The sequence below is a fragment of the Arachis hypogaea genome, chromosome 13 (assembly GCF_003086295.3).
Source record: "Arachis hypogaea cultivar Tifrunner chromosome 13, arahy.Tifrunner.gnm2.J5K5, whole genome shotgun sequence".
Taxonomy (NCBI): domain Eukaryota; kingdom Viridiplantae; phylum Streptophyta; class Magnoliopsida; order Fabales; family Fabaceae; genus Arachis; species Arachis hypogaea.
Genome location: NC_092048.1, coordinates 53,714,492 through 53,732,373, shown reverse-complemented (window position 1 = coordinate 53,732,373; position 17,882 = coordinate 53,714,492). Strand labels below are relative to the sequence as shown.

Genomic DNA, 17,882 nt, shown 5'->3' with positions numbered 1-17,882 from the left:
TTACAAAATTAAGTGCCTTGATCACTCACGATTGCTCGTAGTGATCCAAAATGACATATAATATGGTTTCTAACAAAGGAAACAACAGTGTTAGCATCATTAGTACGGGTAGGAATTGCTTCCACCCATTTAGAAACATAATCTACAGCTAACAGTATATAAAGGTAACCACTAGAGTTTGGAAATGGACCTATGAAGTCAATACCCCAAACATCAAAAATTTCACAGAATAACATAATCTGTTGGGGCATCTATCCCTCTTGGATATATTACCAAACCTTTGGCATGGGGAACAAGATTTACAAAAAGTCGCAGCATCTTTAAAAAGAGTAGGCCACCAGAATCCACAGTCTAAAATTTTTCTAGCTGTTCTTTGAGGGCCAAAATGTCCTCCACTCTCAGAAGAGTGGCAGGCCTCTAAAATGGACTGGAATTCTGATTGGGGCACACACCTTCTAATTACCTGGTCAGCACCACACTTCCATAAATATGGGTCATCCCATATATAATATTTGGACTCGCTTTTCAGCTTGTCTTTCTGATGCTTAGTAAAATTAGGAGGGGAAGTATGGCTGACTAGATAGTTAGCTACAGGTGCATACCAAGGAACTACTTCAGATACTGCATGCAAGCTATCAAATGGAAAAGTATCATTGATAGGAGTGGAGTCATCTTTAATGTGCTCAAGGTGACTCAAGTGGTCTGCCACTAAATTCTGGTTACCACTCCTATCCTTAATTTCTAAATCAAATTCTTGCAGCAACAGTATCTAACGTATCAACTTTGGTGTTTGGACTCTTTTTTAGCTAATAAATATTTTAGAGCTATATGGTCTGAGTACACTACCACCTTAGTACCAAGTAAATAGGCTCGGAATCTATCTAGAGTAAAAACAATGGCCAGAAGCTCTTTTTCAATGGTGGTGTAATTAGATTGAGCAGCGTCTAAGGTCTTAGACGCATAAGCAATTACGAAAGGATCCTTACCTTCGCGCTCAGCCAGCGCCGCTCCTACTGCATGGTTGGAGGCATCACACATAATCTCAAAAGGCTGGCTCCAGTCTGGTCCTCTCACAATCAAAGCTTGAGTCCGGGCGATTTTCAGCTTATCAAATGCTTGCATGCAATCCTCACTGAACTCAAACTCAACATCTTTCTGCAACAATCTGGATAAAGGCAATGCTACCTTACTGAAGTCCTTGATAAATCTCCTGTAGAAACCTGCATGCCAAGGAACGAACGGACTTCCCTCACGGAGGAGGGGTAAGATAAACTAGAAATGACATCTACCTTTGCTGGATCTACAGAAATACTAGTATTAGAAACAACATGTCCTAGTACAATACCTTGTTTTACCATGAAATGATATTTTTCAAAATTTAAAATAAGGTTTGAACTAACACACCTGTCTAATACTCTAGCTAAACTATCCAAGCAAAGGTTAAAGAAATCACCATATACGCTGAAATCATCCATAAAAACTTCCATACAGCTCTCGATAAGATCTGAAAAAAATACTCATCATGCATCTTTGAAAAGTAGCCGATGCATTACATAAGCCAAAAGGCATCCTCTTATATGCATACGTTCCAAAGGGACATGTAAAAGTAGTCTTTTCCTGATCTTCAGGAGCTATATAAATTTGAAAATAGCCTGTATAACCATCTAAAAAGCAGTAATGGGATTTACCTGACAGGCGATAAAGCATCTGATCGATATATAGCAAGGGGTAGTGATCCTTGCGAGTAGCTTGGTTAAGACGCCTATAATCAATGCAAACTCTCCATGAGTTCTGCACTCTAGTTGTCAGGAGCTCTCCATGCTCATTCCTTACTGTTGTGACTCCAAACTTCTTGGGCACCACTTGTACTGGACTGACCCATTCACTGTCTGAGATGGGGTAAATGATATCTGCTTCAAGTAGCCTGGTCACTTCTTTCTTGACAACTTCTAAGATGGTGGGATTCAATCTTCTCTGGGGTTGATGGACAGGTCTTGATCCCTCTTCTAAGAATATTATGTGCTCACAAACTTGAGGGCTAATGCCTACTATATCTGCCAAGCTCCACCCAATTGCTTTCTTGTGTTTTCTCAGCACACTGAGCAGCTGCTCCTCCTGTTGGAAAGTGAGTTCTCTTGCAATGATAACTGGGAGCTTCTTATTATCCTCAAGGTAAGCATACTTGAGGTGGGGTGGAAGGGGTTTTAATTCCAATTTATGCTCATGGCTAGGCTCTGGATTATCTAGAACTAGTAATAATGGCAAAGTGTCCTCATTGTGTTCAGAGGGTGTCTCCACACTTGGACCTTGCTCCATGTACTTCTCTTCTACTTCTTCTTGGTGAACTTTAGCTACAGTTTCATCAATGATGTTGATGCCAGGCATTTTGGCCAGTTTCACTGACCTTTTCTTTATGGTTTTAAGGTAGTTTCATGCATTTTCTTAATAAATAAGCAAGTTTTGGATAAATAATCACTTACATCTTGATTCAAGCAAACATTGTGAATTTTACATGATTTCATGAGAATTATACATGAATTAAAGGACAAATTGAATGATGCATGTCTCATAACTTGGATTAGAGCTTTGATGCACTTTATTACTTGATTTCAGGACAAAGGAAGCAAGGAAGAACCACGTTAGTAGCCACGTTAGTCTAGCTAATGTGACCACTAACGTGGAATGGAGGCTGATGAGCGGATATTTTATACGCTTTTTGGGGTTAATTTCATATAGTTTTTAGTATGTTTTAGTTAGTTTTTAGTTTATTTTCATTAGTTTTTAGGAAAAATTCATATTTCTGGACTTTACTATGAGTTGTGTGTTTTTCTGTAATTTCAGGTATTTTTCTGGTTGAAATTGAGGGAGCTGAGCAAAAATCTGATTCAGGCTGAAAAAGGACTGCTGATGCTGTTGGATTCTGACCTCCCTGCACTCAAAGTGGATTTTCTGGAGCTACAGAACTCGAAATGGTGTGCTTCCAATTGCGTTGGAAAGTAGACATCCAGGGCTTTCCAGAAATATATAATAGTCCATACTTTGCTCAAGGATAGATGACGTAAACTGGCGTTCAACACCAGTTCTCTGCCCAATTCTGGCGTCCAGCGCCAGAAAAGGATTAAAAGTTGGAGTTCAACGCCAGAAATGGATCCAAACCTGGCATTGAACGCCCAAAAAGGCCTTATGCACGTGAATTGCTTAAGTCTCAGCCCCAGCACACACCAAGTGGGCCCCAGAAGTGGATCTCTGCACCATCTGTCATAGTCTATTCACTTTTTGTAAACCTAGGCTACTAGTTTAGTATTTAAACAACTTTTAGAGACTTATTTTGTATCTCATGACATTCTAGATCTGAACTTTATACTCTTTGACGGCATGAGTCTTTAAACTCCATTGTTGGGGGTGAGGAGCTCTGCTGTGTCTTGATGAATTAATGCAAGTATTTCTGTTTTCCATTCAAACACGCTTGTTCCTATCTAAGATGTTCATTCACGCTTAACTGTGATGAAGGTGATGATCCGTGACACTCATCACCTTCCTCAAACCATGAACGTGTGCCTGACAACCACCTCCGTTCTATATCCGATCGAATGAGTATCTCTTAGATCTCTTAATTAGAATCTTCGTGGTATAAGCTAGAACTGATGGTGGCATTCATGAGAATCCGGAAAGTCTAAACCTTGTCTGTGGTATTCCGAGTAGGATTCAATGATCGAATGACTGTGACGAGCTTCAAACTCGCGAGTGCTGGGCTTAGTGATAGACACAAAAGGACGAAGAATCCTATTCCAGTATGATCGAGAACCGACAGATGATTAGCCGTGCTGCGATAGAGCATGTGAGCATATTCTTCACTGAGAGGATGGGATGTAGCCATTAACAACGGTGATCCCCTACATACAGCTTGCCATAGGAGGACGTGCGTGCGTGGATCAGAAGATAGAGGAAAGCAGAGATTTAGGAAACAAAGCATCTCCAAAACTCCAACATATTCTCCATTACTGCATAACAAGTAACCTTTAATTTATGCTCTCTTGGTTATTCGCGATTCAACTGATAAACATAATTGACTTCCTGACTAAGAATTACAAGATAAGCATAGATTGCTTCAAACCAACAATCTCCGTGGGATTCGACCCTTACTCACGTGAGGTATTACTTGGACGACCCAGTGCACTTGCTGGTTAGTGGTACGAGTTGTGAAAAGTGTGATTTGCAATTCGTGCACCAAGTTTTTGGCGCCGTTGCCGGGGATTGTTTGTGTTTGGACAACTAACGGTTTATTTTGTTGCTTAGATTAGGAAAAATTTCTCTTTTTGTTTAAAGTCTCGTATTATTGTCGTGTTAAAACTTTAGAATCCTTATTTTCTTATTAAAATCTTTTTCAAAAATAATTTTTCTATTAAATCCTGTAACAAACTTTAAGTTTGGTGTTTTCTTGTTGATTTCTCTGTGTTTTTCGAAAATTTTAGTTTGGTTTTCTAAAAATTTTAAGTTTGGTGTTCTTCCTTCGTGTTATTGTGTTCTTGTGAATCTTCAAAGTGTTCTTGAGTTTTCCTTGTGTCTTGATCTTAAAATTTTTAAGTTTGGTGTTCCTTAGTGTTTTTCCCTTAAAAATTTTCGAAAACAAGGAGCATCAGATCTAAAAATTTTAAATCTTGTGCTATCTTATTATTTTTCTCTCTCCTCTTTAAATTCAAAAATATCTTTTCTCTCTGTTTTAAAAGCAAATTTTCGAAATCTATTTCTAAAAATCAGATTTTTATTTCAAAATTTAAAACATTTTTCAAAAAAAAATCATCATATCCTTGTCAAAACTTCCTAACCACTTTCTCTCTCCTCAATTTTTCGAAATTCTTCACTCATTTTTTATTTATTTTATTTTAATTTATTTCATTTTTGAAATAAATAAATAAATAAAAATATTTTATCTATTTTACATCATCTCCCTTTCTCCATCATGGACATAAGCGGAAATGAACAGTCCAGGAGGACTCTAGGGTCATATTCTAACCCCTCTACTGCTTCATATGGGAGTAGCATCTGCATACCCTCCATTGGAGTCAGTAGCTTTGAGTTGAATCCACAGCTCATTATCATGGTGCAGCAAAGTTGCCAGTATTCCGGTCTTCCTCAGGAAGAACCTACAGAGTTTCTGGCACAGTTTCTACAGATTGCTGACACAGTACATGATAAAGAAATAGATCAGGATGTCTACAGACTATTACTGTTTCCATTTGCTGTAAAAGATCAAGCTAAGAGGTGGTTGAATAACCAACCTAAGGCCAGCATAAGGACATGGAAACAGCTGACAGAAAAATTCCTGAATCAATACTTTCCCCCAAAACGGATGACACAGCTAAGGCTGGACATCCAAGGCTTTAAACAAGGAGATAATGAATCTCTTTATGATGCCTGGGAGAGATACAGAGAGATGCTAAGAAAATGCCCCTCTGAAATGTTTTCAGAGTGGGTTCAGTTAGACATCTTCTATTATGGGCTTGCAGAAGGAGCTCAGATGTCTCTTGATTACTCAGCTGGTGGATCTATCCACATGAGAAAGACAATTGAAGAGGCTCAAGAGCTCATTGATACAGTTGCCAGGAATCAGCATCTGTACCTAAGCAGTGACCCTTCCATGAAAGAAGAGGTTAAGACAGTAACTGCTGAACTCAGTCCTGTAAAACAAGCTGCTGAATTTAATCAGCAGTTGGACTTTCTAACAAAGCAGCTGGCCGAATTTAAAGATAGGCTACAAAAGACAAGAATGGCAAATATACATATGGAAGAACAGTTCAGGCAAACAAAGCAGTAGCTATCAAGACAAATAATAGAAGAATGCCAAGCAGTTCAATTAAGAAGTGGGAAAACATTAAATATCCCACCTCAAGGCAGCAAAAAGCTAAGGGATGAGCAAACCACCCAAAATTCACCTGAGGACAGTAAGAGCCCAGGGAAAAATAATTCTGGCACTAAAACGCCAGAAACAAGGCAGGATTGGCGTTCAACGCCAGAAATGGGCAAGGATCTGGCGTTGAACGCCCAAAATGGGCAGGATCCGGCGCTGAACGCCCAAAATGGGCACATTTCGGGCGTTCAGACACCAGGAACAAACAAGGAGCTGGCGTCTAACGTCACTCCAGCTTCTAACTCTGGAACTCAATTGCCAGTGAGGGATCAGACACACACAAATGCTGATAACAACCCCTCTAAAAAGGCTTCTTCAACCACTTCTGTAGGCAGTAAATCTACAGCAACTAAGGTTGAAGAATATAAAGCCAAGATACCTTATCCTCAAAAACTCCGGAAAGAGGAGCAGGATAAGCAATTTGCTCGCTTTGCAGATTATCTCAGGACTCTTGAAATAAAGATTCCATTTGCAGAAGCACTTGAGCAAATACCTTCTTATGCCAAGTTCATGAAAGAGATCTTGAGTCATAAAAAGGATTGGAGAGAAACAGAAAGAGTTCTCCTCACTGAAGAATGCAGTGCAGTCATTCTGAAGAGCTTTCCTGAAAAGCTTAAAGACCCTAGGAGTTTTCTGATACCATGCATATTAGAAGGTAATTGCACCAAGACAGCTTTATGCGATCTTGGGGCAAGCATCAACCTAATACCTGCATCCACTATCAGAAAGCTTGGCTTAACTGAAGAAGTTAAACCAACCCGGATATGTCTCCAGCTTGCTGATGGTTCCACTAAATACCCATCAGGCGTGATTGAAGACATGATTGTCAGAGTTGGGCCATTCGCCTTTCCCACTGACTTTGTTGTGCTGGAAATGGAGGAGCACAAGAGTGCTACTCTCATTCTAGGAAGACCCTTCCTAGCAACAGGACGATCCCTCATTGACATCCAACAGGGGGAAATAACCCTGAGAGTCAATGATGATGAATTCAAGTTGAACGCTGTCAAAGCCATGCAGCATCCAGACACATCAAAAGACTGCATGAAAGTTGATCTTATTGACTCTTTGGTAGAAGAGATCAAAATGACTGAGAGTCTTGAATCAGAGTTGGAAAACATCTTTAAAGATGTTCAGCCTGATTTAGAGGATTCAAAGGACATGAAAGAGCCTCGGAAATTTCTTCTGGAAGAGGAAAAACCTCCTAAACCTGAGCTCAAGACATTACCACCATCCTTGAAATATGCGTTTCTGGGAGAAGGTGACACTTTTCCAGTGATCATAAGCTCTGCTTTAAATTCACAGGAAGAGGAGGCACTTATTCAAGTGCTAAGGACACACAAGACAGCTCTTGGGTGGTCCATAGGTGACCTTAAGGGCATAAGCCCAGCTAGATGCATGCACAAAATCTTATTGGAGGATAATGCCAAACCAGTGGTTCAACCACAGAGGCGGCTAAATCCAGCCATGAAAGAAGTGGTGCAGAAAGAAGTCACCAAATTACCAGAGGCTGGGATTATTTATCCTATTTCTGATAGCCCCTGGGTGAGCCCTGTCCAAGTCGTCCCAAAAAAGGGAGGCATGACAGTGATTCATAATGAAAAAAATGAACTGGTTCCTACAAGAACAGTTACAGGGTGGCGCATGTGTATTGACTACAGAAGGCTCAATACAGCCACCAGAAAGGATCATTTTCCTTTACCATTCATAGACCAGATGCTAGAAAGACTAGCAGGTCATGATTATTACTGCTTTTTGGACGGCTACTCAGGCTATAACCAGATTACAGTAGATCCCCAGGATCAAGAGAAAACAACATTCACATGTCCATCTGGAGTGTTTGCTTATAGAAGGATGCCATTTGGGCTATGTAATGCGCCTGCAACCTTCCAGAGATGCATGCTCTCTATTTTCTCTGATATGGTGGAAAATTTTCTGGAAGTCTTCATGGATGACTTCTCAGTATATGGAGACTCATTCAGCTCCTATCTTGATCACCTGAAACTTGTTCTGAAAAGATGCCAAGAGACCAACCTAGTTTTAAACTGGGAAAAATGTCACTTCATGGTGACTGAGGGGATTGTCCTTGGGCATAAAATCTCAAACAAGGGAATAGAGGTAGATCAAGAAAAAATAGAGGTAATTGAAAAATTACCACCACCTGCCAATGTTAAGGTAATCAGAAGCTTTCTGGGGCATGCAGGATTCTATAGGAGGTTTATAAAGGATTTTTCAAAAATCGCAAAACCTCTAAGCAATCTGCTAGCTGCTGACACGCCATTTGTGTTTGACACGAAGTGCCTGCAGGCGTTTGAAATGCTGAAAGCTAAGCTAGTCACAGCACCAGTCATTTCTGCACCAGACTGGACGTTACCATTTGAGCTAATGTGTGATGCCAGTGATCACGCCATTGGTGCAGTGTTGGGACAGAGGCATGATAAGCTTCTGCATGTCATTTATTACGCCAGTCGCGTTCTAAATGATGCCCAGAAAAATTACACAACCACAGAAAAAGAATTACTTGTAGTGGTTTACGCCATTGACAAGTTCAGATCATACTTAGTAGGATCAAAAGTGATTGTGTATACTGATCATGCTGCTCTTAAATATCTACTCACAAAGCAGGATTCAAAACCCAGGCTCATCAGATGGGTGTTGCTTCTGCAAGAGTTTGATATAGAAATAAGAGACAGAAAAGGGACAGAGAACCAAGTGGCTGATCATCTGTCCCGGATAGAGCCAGTAGAAGGGACGCCCCTCCCCTCTCTTGAGATCTCTGAGACTTTTCCGGATGAGCATTTATTTGCCATTCAGGAAACACCATGGTTTGCCGATATTGCAAACTATAAAGCTGCAAGGTTCATACCCAAGGAGTACAACAGGATACAAAAGAAGAAATTAATTACTGATGCAAAGTACTACTTGTGGGATGAACCTTATCTCTTTAAGAGATGTGCAGACGGAATAATCCGTAGGTGTGTGCCTAGAGAAGAAGCACAGAGGATCCTGTGGCATTGCCATGGATCTCAATATGGAGGCCATTTCGGAGGTGAGCGAACAGCCACCAAGGTCCTCCAATGTGGCTTCTATTGGCCCACACTCTATAAAGATTCCCGAGAGTTTGTACGTAACTGTGACAGTTGCCAAAGAGCTGGTAATCTGCCTCATGGTTATGCCATGCCTCAACAAGGAATCTTGGAAATTGAGTTGTTTGATGTATGGGGAATTGATTTCATGGGACCTTTCCCACCATCATACTCAAACACTTATATTCTGGTGGCAGTTGACTATGTATCAAAATGGGTTGAGGCCATTGCCACACCCACCAATGATACTAAAACAGTGTTGAAGTTCCTCCAGAAACATATCTTTAGCAGGTTTGGTGTCCCTAGAGTACTAATCAGTGATGGGGGCACTCACTTCTGCAATAAACAGCTTTACTCTGCCATGGTTCGGTATGGAATTCGCCACAAGGTGGCTACTCCATACCATCCACAAACCAATGGGCAAGCTGAAGTCTCTAACAGAGAATTAAAGAGAATCCTGGAACGGACAGTAAATACCCATAGAAAGGATTGGGCAAGGAGCTTGGATGATGCTCTGTGGGCTTACAGAACAACATTCAAGACCCCTATAGGGACCTCTCCATACCAACTTGTGTATGGTAAGGCATGTCACCTGCCCGTGGAACTGGAACATAAAGCCTACTGGGCAACCAGATTCCTAAACTTTGATGCAAAATTAGTAGGAGAAAAAAGATTTCTCCAGCTAAATGAGCTAGAGGAATTCAGATTCACAGCTTTCGAAAATGCCAAGCTTTATAAAGAGAAATAAAAAAAGTGGCATGACAGAAAGCTGTCATCTAGAATCTTTGAGCCAGGACAGAAGGTTCTGCTGTTCAACTCTAGACTCAGGCTATTCCCCGGGAAATTGAAATCCCGGTGGAGGGGACCATACGTGATTACAAGTGTATCACCATATGGTTATCTAGAGCTTCAAGATATTGATTCTGATAAGAAGTTCATTGTCAATGGACAGAGAATCAAGCATTATCTTGAAGGCAACGTTGAGCAAGAGTGCTCAAGGCTGAAGCTAGATTAAAAGCTCAGCAAAGTCCAGCTAAAGACAATAAAGAAGCGCTTGCTGGGAGGCAACCCAGCCATGGGGCATCAATCCTCTAAGCATTTTGCCCTATTTTTATTTTTATTTGTTTATATAAAGTTCATTGATACTAAGATAAAGAATCAATTTTATAAATTCACAGGGTTACAGAAGGAATCTGCACTCAAAACAGAGAAAAAGAGCTCACTGGCAAGAAAACGCCAGTAAGGATAGCTATCTGGCGTTCAACGCCAGAAAAGGGTAGCAACTGGGTGTTAAACGCCCACGAGAGCAGCATTTGGGCGTTGAACGCCCAAAACAGGCAGTGTTTGGGCGTTCAAACGCCAGGATGGTGGGGAGGAGGTAAATTCATTTTTCTTCATATTTTTTCATTCTAATTTCAAATTCCATGTTTTCAATTCATGATTTCTTGCATAAACATGTTAAGAACCCTGATTTCTAAAAACCTTAATTTCTAAAAATCCTACTTTAAAAATAACAAATATATCTTAATCCATAAGCACAAATCCTCTTTTTCAATCCAATCCAACTCTTTTCAAAATTTTTTTAAAACAAATCTATCTTTTCACTCAAAAATCTTTTCAACTAATCATTATCTTTTTCAAAAATCTTTCATATCTTTTAAACTTTTAATTATATCCTCTCTTATCATATCCTCTATCTCATTTTTTCAAATCAATCTTTTTTTTTATCATATCTTTTTCCAAATTTTCGAAATCCCACCCCCTCCCTTTACATATGGGTTCGGCCTCCCTCCCCTTCCATCAACAATTACACCTAGCTCTCCTTCTATCCCTCTCCTTTCTTTTCTTTTGCTTGAGGACAAGCAAACCTCTAAGTTTGGTGTGTTTATCCGAGATCACTAAGATCATGGCTCCTAAAGGAAAACAACCCACTCCAAGAGGCAAGAAAGAGAGCATTCCAAAACCACTTTGGAATCAAGGGAAGTTCTTATCTAAAGAACATTCAGACCATTATTACAAAATAATGGGTCTGAGATCAGTGATCCCGGAAGTTAAGTTTGACCTGAAAGAAGATGAATATCCGGAGATCCAAGAGCAAAATCAAAACAGCATGCTCTGCAAAACTGCTCAGGGAACAAGAAGAGCAAGGGCGTGACTTAAAGGAACTGAAGCGTCAGGAGTTATCTCTTGAAGGACCAAGCACCTCACAGACTAGAGGAACATCCACTTCCAAACCTCAAGGTTGTTGAGTTCTAATCTTAGCCTTAACTCTGTGATAATTGTTCTGATTTTAGTTTTACCTTAGGAGTCATATAGTAGCAATTAGTATCTATTTTGATTTTATCTCCAATTAAGTTATAGTCTATTTTTCTCATCATCAACAAACATGAATAAAATAGTAGATCTTTTGAATAAGAGGCAACAAAATTTCGAGTTTTTAATAAGAAAAATTCTCATTAGTTACATGTGGTGACAATACTTTCTGTCTTCTGAATGAATGCTTGAACAGTGCATATGTCTTTTGAATTTGTTGTTTAAGACTGTTAAATATGTTGGCTCTTGAAAGAATGGTGAACATGAGACATGTTATTGATAATCTGAAAAATCATAAAAATGATTCTTGAAGCAAGAAAAAGCAGCAAAAAAAAGAGAGAGAGAGAAAAGCAGAAAAAGCCAATAGCCCTTAAAATCAAAAGGCAAGGGTAATAAAAAGGATCCCAAGGCTTTGAGCATCAGTGGGTAGGAGGGCCTAAGGGAATAAAATCCTGGCCTAAGCGGCTAAATCAAGCTGTCCCTAACCATGTGCTTGTGGCGTGAAGGTGTCAAGTGAAAACTTGAGACTGAGCGGTTAAAGTCAAGGTCTAAAGCAGAAGGAAGAGTGTGCTTAAGAACTCTAGACACCTCTAATTAGGGACTTTAGCAAAGCTGAGTCACAATCCAAAGGGTTCACCCAATTATGTGTTTGTGGCATTTATGTATCAGGTGGTAATACTGGAAAACAAAGTGCTTAGGGCCATGGCCAAGACTTATGAAATAGCTGTGTTCAAGAATCATCATACTAAAATAGGAGAATCAATAACACTATCTGAATTCTAAGTTCTTATAGATGCCAATCACTCTGAGCTTCAATGGATAAAGTGAGATGCCAAAACTGTTCGGAAGCAAAAAGCTACTAGTCCCGCTCATCTAATTGGAATCTGAGCTTCACTCAAAAACTCTGAGATATTATTGCTTCTCAACCCATTAGTCTTCTATTTTATTTGTCTAGTTGCTTTAGGACAAGCAACAGTTTAAGTTTGGTGTTGTGATGAGCGGATATTTTATACGCTTTTTGGGGTTAATTTCATATAGTTTTTAGTATGTTTTAGTTAGTTTTTAGTTTATTTTCATTAGTTTTTAGGAAAAATTCATATTTCTGGACTTTACTATGAGTTGTGTATTTTTCTATAATTTCAGGTATTTTTCTGGCTGAAATTGAGGGAGCTGAGCAAAAATCTGATTCAGGCTGAAAAAGGACTGCTGATGTTGTTGGATTCTGACCTCCCTGCACTCAAAGTGGATTTTCTGGATCTACAAAACTCGAAATGGCGTGCTTCCAATTGCGTTGGAAAGTAGACATCCAGAGCTTTCCAGCAATATATAATAGTTCATACTTTGCTCAAGGATAGATGACGTAAACTGGCGTTCAACGCCAGTTCTCTGCCCAATTCTGGCGTCCAGCGCCAGAAAAGGATTAAAAGTTGGAGTTCCACGCCAGAAATGGATCCAAACCTGGCATTGAACACCCAAAAAGGCCTTATGCACGTGAATTGCTTAAGTCTCAGCCCCAGCACACACCAAGTGGTCCCCAGAAGTGGATCTCTGCACCATCTGTCATAGTCTACTCACTTTTTGTAAACCTAGGCTACTAGTTTAGTATTTAAACAACTTTTAGAGACTTATTTTGTATCTCATGACATTCTAGATCTGAACTTTGTACTCTTTGACGGCATGAGTCTCTAAACTCCATTGTTGGGGGTGAGGAGCTCTGCTGTGTCTCGATGAATTAATGCAAGTATTTTTGTTTTCCATTCAAACACGCTTGTTCCTATCTAAGATGTTCATTCACGCTTAACTGTGATGAAGGTGATGATCCATGACACTCATCACCTTCCTCAAACCATGAACGTGTGCCTGACAACCATCTCCGTTCTATATCCGATCGAATGAGTATCTCTTAGATCTCTTAATTAGAATCTTCGTGGTATAAGCTAGAACTGATGGCGGCATTCATGAGAATCTGGAAAGTCTAAACCTTGTCTGTGGTATTCCGAGTAGGATTCAATGATCGAATGACTGTGACGAGCTTCAAACTCGCGAGTGCTGGGCGTTAGTGGCAGACGCAAAAGGACGAAGAGTCCTATTCCAGTATGATCGAGAACCGACAGATGATTAGCCGTGCTGCGACAGAGCATGTGAGCATATTCTTCACTGAGAGGATGGGATGTAGCCATTGACAACGGTGATCCCCTACATACAGCTTGCCATAGGAGGACGTGCGTGCGTGGATCAGAAGACAGAGGAAAGCAGAGATTCAGGAAATAAAGCATCTCCAAAACTCCAACATATTCTCCATTACTGCATAACAAGTAACCTTTAATTTATGCTCTCTTGGTTATTCGCGATTCAACTGATAAACATAATTGACTTCCTGACTAAGAATTACAAGATAAGCATAGATTGCTTCAAACCAACAATCTTCGTGGGATTCGACCCTTACTCACGTGAGGTATTACTTGGACGACCCAGTGCACTTGCTGGTTAGTGGTACGAGTTGTGAAAAGTGTGATTCACAATTCGTGCACCAGAGGCTAACTTGCAACGTTAATGAGAAAAGTGATCGCCATTAATGCCTTCGTGAGCCATCATAGCCCACGTTAGTTGCCACGTTAACTATGTTAACGTGGAAGCTAACGTGGAAGAGAAGTAGAACTCCAACGTTAGTGGTAAAAGTAAGTACCACTAACGCTCCAAAGTGGCAATTGTCCACGTTAAGAGTCACATTAATTCAGCTAACGTGAACTCTAACGAGGAAGAAGAAGATGAAGCCAACGTTAGTGACACTCACCTTTGTCACTAACGTTGGACCAAGCTCATAAGGGCCACGTTAACTCAGTTAACGTGGACTCTAACGTGGGGAAGCAAGGAATGGCCAACGTTAGTGACACTCACCTTTATCACTAACGTTGGACTAAGCCACTTTGAGCCACTTTGAGTCACGTTAGTTGCCACGTTAACTCAGTTAACGTAGAAGCTAACGTGAAGGAGAGAATGATGAGCCAACATTAGTGACACTCACCTTTGTCACTAACGTTGGAGATGGCTATCAATACCACATTAGAAGTCACGTTAACCTAGTTAATGTGAACTCTAACGTGGGAAGTAGGGGCGTTCTGAAGTGTTAGTGACAAAGGTAAGTGTCACTAACGCTCTCGAAGATTTGGCAAGCCTATGTTAAAGGCCACGTTAACTATTCTAACGTGAACTCTAACGTAGGGAGAAAGGAGTACTCTCAACGTTATTGAAAAAGGTAAACCCCAGTAACGTTTGCAAAGGGCCAAGGGTCAACGTTAGTGGCTACGTTAGTGCCACTAATGTTAAAGTTAACGTGGACCACTTTGGGTTAGGAACGTTAGTGAAAAAGGTGATTGTCACTAATGTTCTCAACCCCACATTTTCACTTAACATTAACACCACTAACGCCCTAAGCTAAAGTCCCTGCCTACTTCACACTTTCTTTGCAAGTAAAGCTGAGCCCATTGAAGAAGATAACTGCTTCAACTCAAGATCCAAAGGCCCATATCCAAGACTTGAAGAGCCAACTAGAAGATGAGAAGAATAGTATAAATAAGGAGAGCTTTGAACTAGAAAGGAGCTTTTGGCATTATTAGAATTACTCTCTGTATTTTACTTTCTCTGCACTTCTAGTTTAACTTTTAGAATGTACTCTCCATCTTTGCTTTCCATTCCCAGAGCTATGAACAACTAAACCCCTTTCATTGGGTTAGGGAGCTCTGTTGTAATTTGATGGATCAATAATAGTTTTCATTATTCTTCTTCTTTCTTTTCTCTTGATTTTACTAGAAAGCTTTCAATCTTCATCCAATTGAGTAGTTATCTTGGAAAAGAAGCTATTCATACTTGGATCTCTTCTGAACCTTGGAAAAGGGATGAAGAGATCATACTAGAAATGTTTTCTCATGTTGGACCAAATTGGGGTTTGGGCGGATATGGTGACATATAATTCTCCCAATACTTTGATTTGGAAATACATGTGGTATAATCAGTGACTACACTTCATCTCTTCTCATGAGCAATTAGACCAAGGAATTGGCTATTGATCTGATTTGAGAGATTGAATTACCATGGAATTGGAATTCAATCACTTAAGATTGCCAAGGAGATCAATGAATGCATTGATTGAGGAAGAGATGAAAATGAACTTGATCCGGAGAATGCAACATCTCCTAAGCCCAATGAATTCCCCATTTCTGATCTTACCCATTCTCTTTACTTTATGCCATTTACTTTCATGCTAAACTTCCCTTCCCCATTTAAGATTCTGCAATTTACTTCCCGTCATTTATTTTCTGCTATTTACTTTTCCGCCATTTAATTTCCTGCAATTCTCAACTCACTTTCTGCTTAGCTCAACTAGAACATTCTTCCAATTAAAGTTGCTTGAACAATCAATCCCTGTGGGATTTGACCTCACTCTTTTGTGAATTATTACTTGACGACAATTCGGTATACTTGCCGAAGGGAAAATTGTTGAGAGACAAGTTTCCGTGCATCAAGTTTATGGCGCCGTTGCCGGGGATTGATTTTGTATCAACAATGATTAAATTGGTGGATAACTAGATTGAGCATTTGTTTTTATTTTGTTTGATTTAAGTTTATTTGAGTAATTTACTTTCTGTTTAGCTATTTTCTTCCCTTTCCCCTACCCATTTTCTTAGTTGTTTACAATTCAGTCACTAACCCACTAACTGTTTGATATATTGCATCACTCACGCTAACAGCATTTCTGTAGAAATTACTGTCTGCACCTATCCTTCTTGCTTGTGCCTTGTTGGTTGTATGACAGGTAGAAGAAGCGGGGCTTCAACTTCCTTTGATTCTGAACCTGAGAGGACCTTCCTTAGATTAAAGAGGGAAGCAAGAGGAAAGAGAGTAGTTGGTGCTGAGGAAGAGGAAGAGTACTTTGAACCAGATATGGATGAGAATATGGAGAACCATCATGAAGAAGAGGCTTACAACCATGGCAGAGAAGGTCCAGCGCATCAGGCTGGACAAGAGAGAAGAGTTCTGGGTTTTTACATCAACCCGAACCCAGGAAACTATGGAAGTAGCATCCAAAGGCCAACCATACATGCCAACAACTTTGAACTAAAGCCACAGCTCATCACCCTTGTTCAGAACAATTGTTCATTCAGATGAAGTGTCCAAGAAGACCCCAATCAACATCTAACCACCTTCCTGAGGATATGCGATACTGTGAAGTCTAATGGTGTTCATCCTGACACCTATAGAATACTTCTGTTTCCCTTCTCGCTCAAGGACAAAGCATCTAAATGGCTGGAATCCTTTCCAAAGGAGAGTTTAGCAACCTGGGAAGATGTGGTGAACAAGTTCTTGGCAAGATTCTATCCTCCTCAACGGATCACCAGGTTGAGAGCTGAGGTACAAACATTCAGGCAGCAGGATGGTGAGACTCTATATGAAGCATGGGAAAGGTTTAAAGACTTGACAAGAAGATGCCCGCCAGATATGTTCAATGAATGGGTGCAGTTGCACATTTTCTATGAAGACCTTTCGTATGAATCAAAAAAGGCAGTAGACCACTCATCCGGGGGATATCTGAACAAGAAGAAGACCATTGAAGAAGCCATAGATGTCATTGAGACTGTAGCAGAGAATGACTACTTCTATGCTTCTGAAAGAGGCAACACTAGAGGAGTGATGGAGCTGAACAATGTGGATGCACTGCTAGCTCAAAACAAGATGATTACCAAGCCATTAGCTGACCTCACCAAGAATATGGAGAGGAATCAAGTAGCAGCAATCACCACTTCAGCAGCAACCCAAGAAGGAGTGAATGAAGAAGCAGAGGGTGATCAGGAACAAGCCAACTACATTGGGAATTCACTAGGCAGAATCATGACCCATACTCCAAAACGTATAATCCTGGTTGGAGGAACCACCCAAACTTTGGATGGAGAAATCAACAAGACCAAGGCCAAGATCAGAGATGCCACAACCCCAACAACAATGCAACTCACCAACACTCCACACAGAGGTCATACCAACACCCACCCAACAACACTTCTCAACATCCATACCAAAGTCAAAATGGCCCTTCTCATCCTTCCAATATCAATTCTCCATCATCGGAAGAAAGACTATCAAGGATTGAGACTATACTTGAAGGCTTATGCAAGGAGATTCAAGATAGTAAGATGTTCCGAGAGAAAGTGCGATCTAACCTGCAAAATCAAGATGCTGCCATCAAGAAACTTGAGATACAATTTGGCTACCTATTCCAGCAAGCTCCTGGCCATGACCTTTGCAGCAACATTGAGTCAAGGCCAAGGGAGGAGTGTCAAGCCATCACCCTCAGAAGTGGAAAGGAACTGAAGGAGACTTCCAAGCAATCACAAGAGAAAGATTCAACTGGAAAGAAGGAGGAACAAAATGAAGTTCAAGCCCCCACCTCCAACTCACATCAAAAGGAAGGAGAGCTGAAGCCATATGTTCCGAAAGTCCCATATCCTCAACAACTGAAGAAGAAGGGGGATGACAGCCAGTTCTCCAGATTTTTAGAAATCTTCAAGAAACTACAGATTAACATA

At 40.4% G+C, this 17,882-nt stretch overlaps 1 non-coding gene across 1 annotated transcript; it reads right to left on the bottom strand.

The window, feature by feature from the left end:
• Window positions 1-16,698: 16,698 nt before the first annotated feature.
• Window positions 16,699-16,805, bottom strand: LOC112739120 (small nucleolar RNA R71). Its single transcript, XR_003170060.1, has one exon. It is a non-coding gene; the product is annotated as a small nucleolar RNA R71 (small nucleolar RNA).
• Between the last annotated feature and the right edge of the window lie 1,077 nt (window positions 16,806-17,882).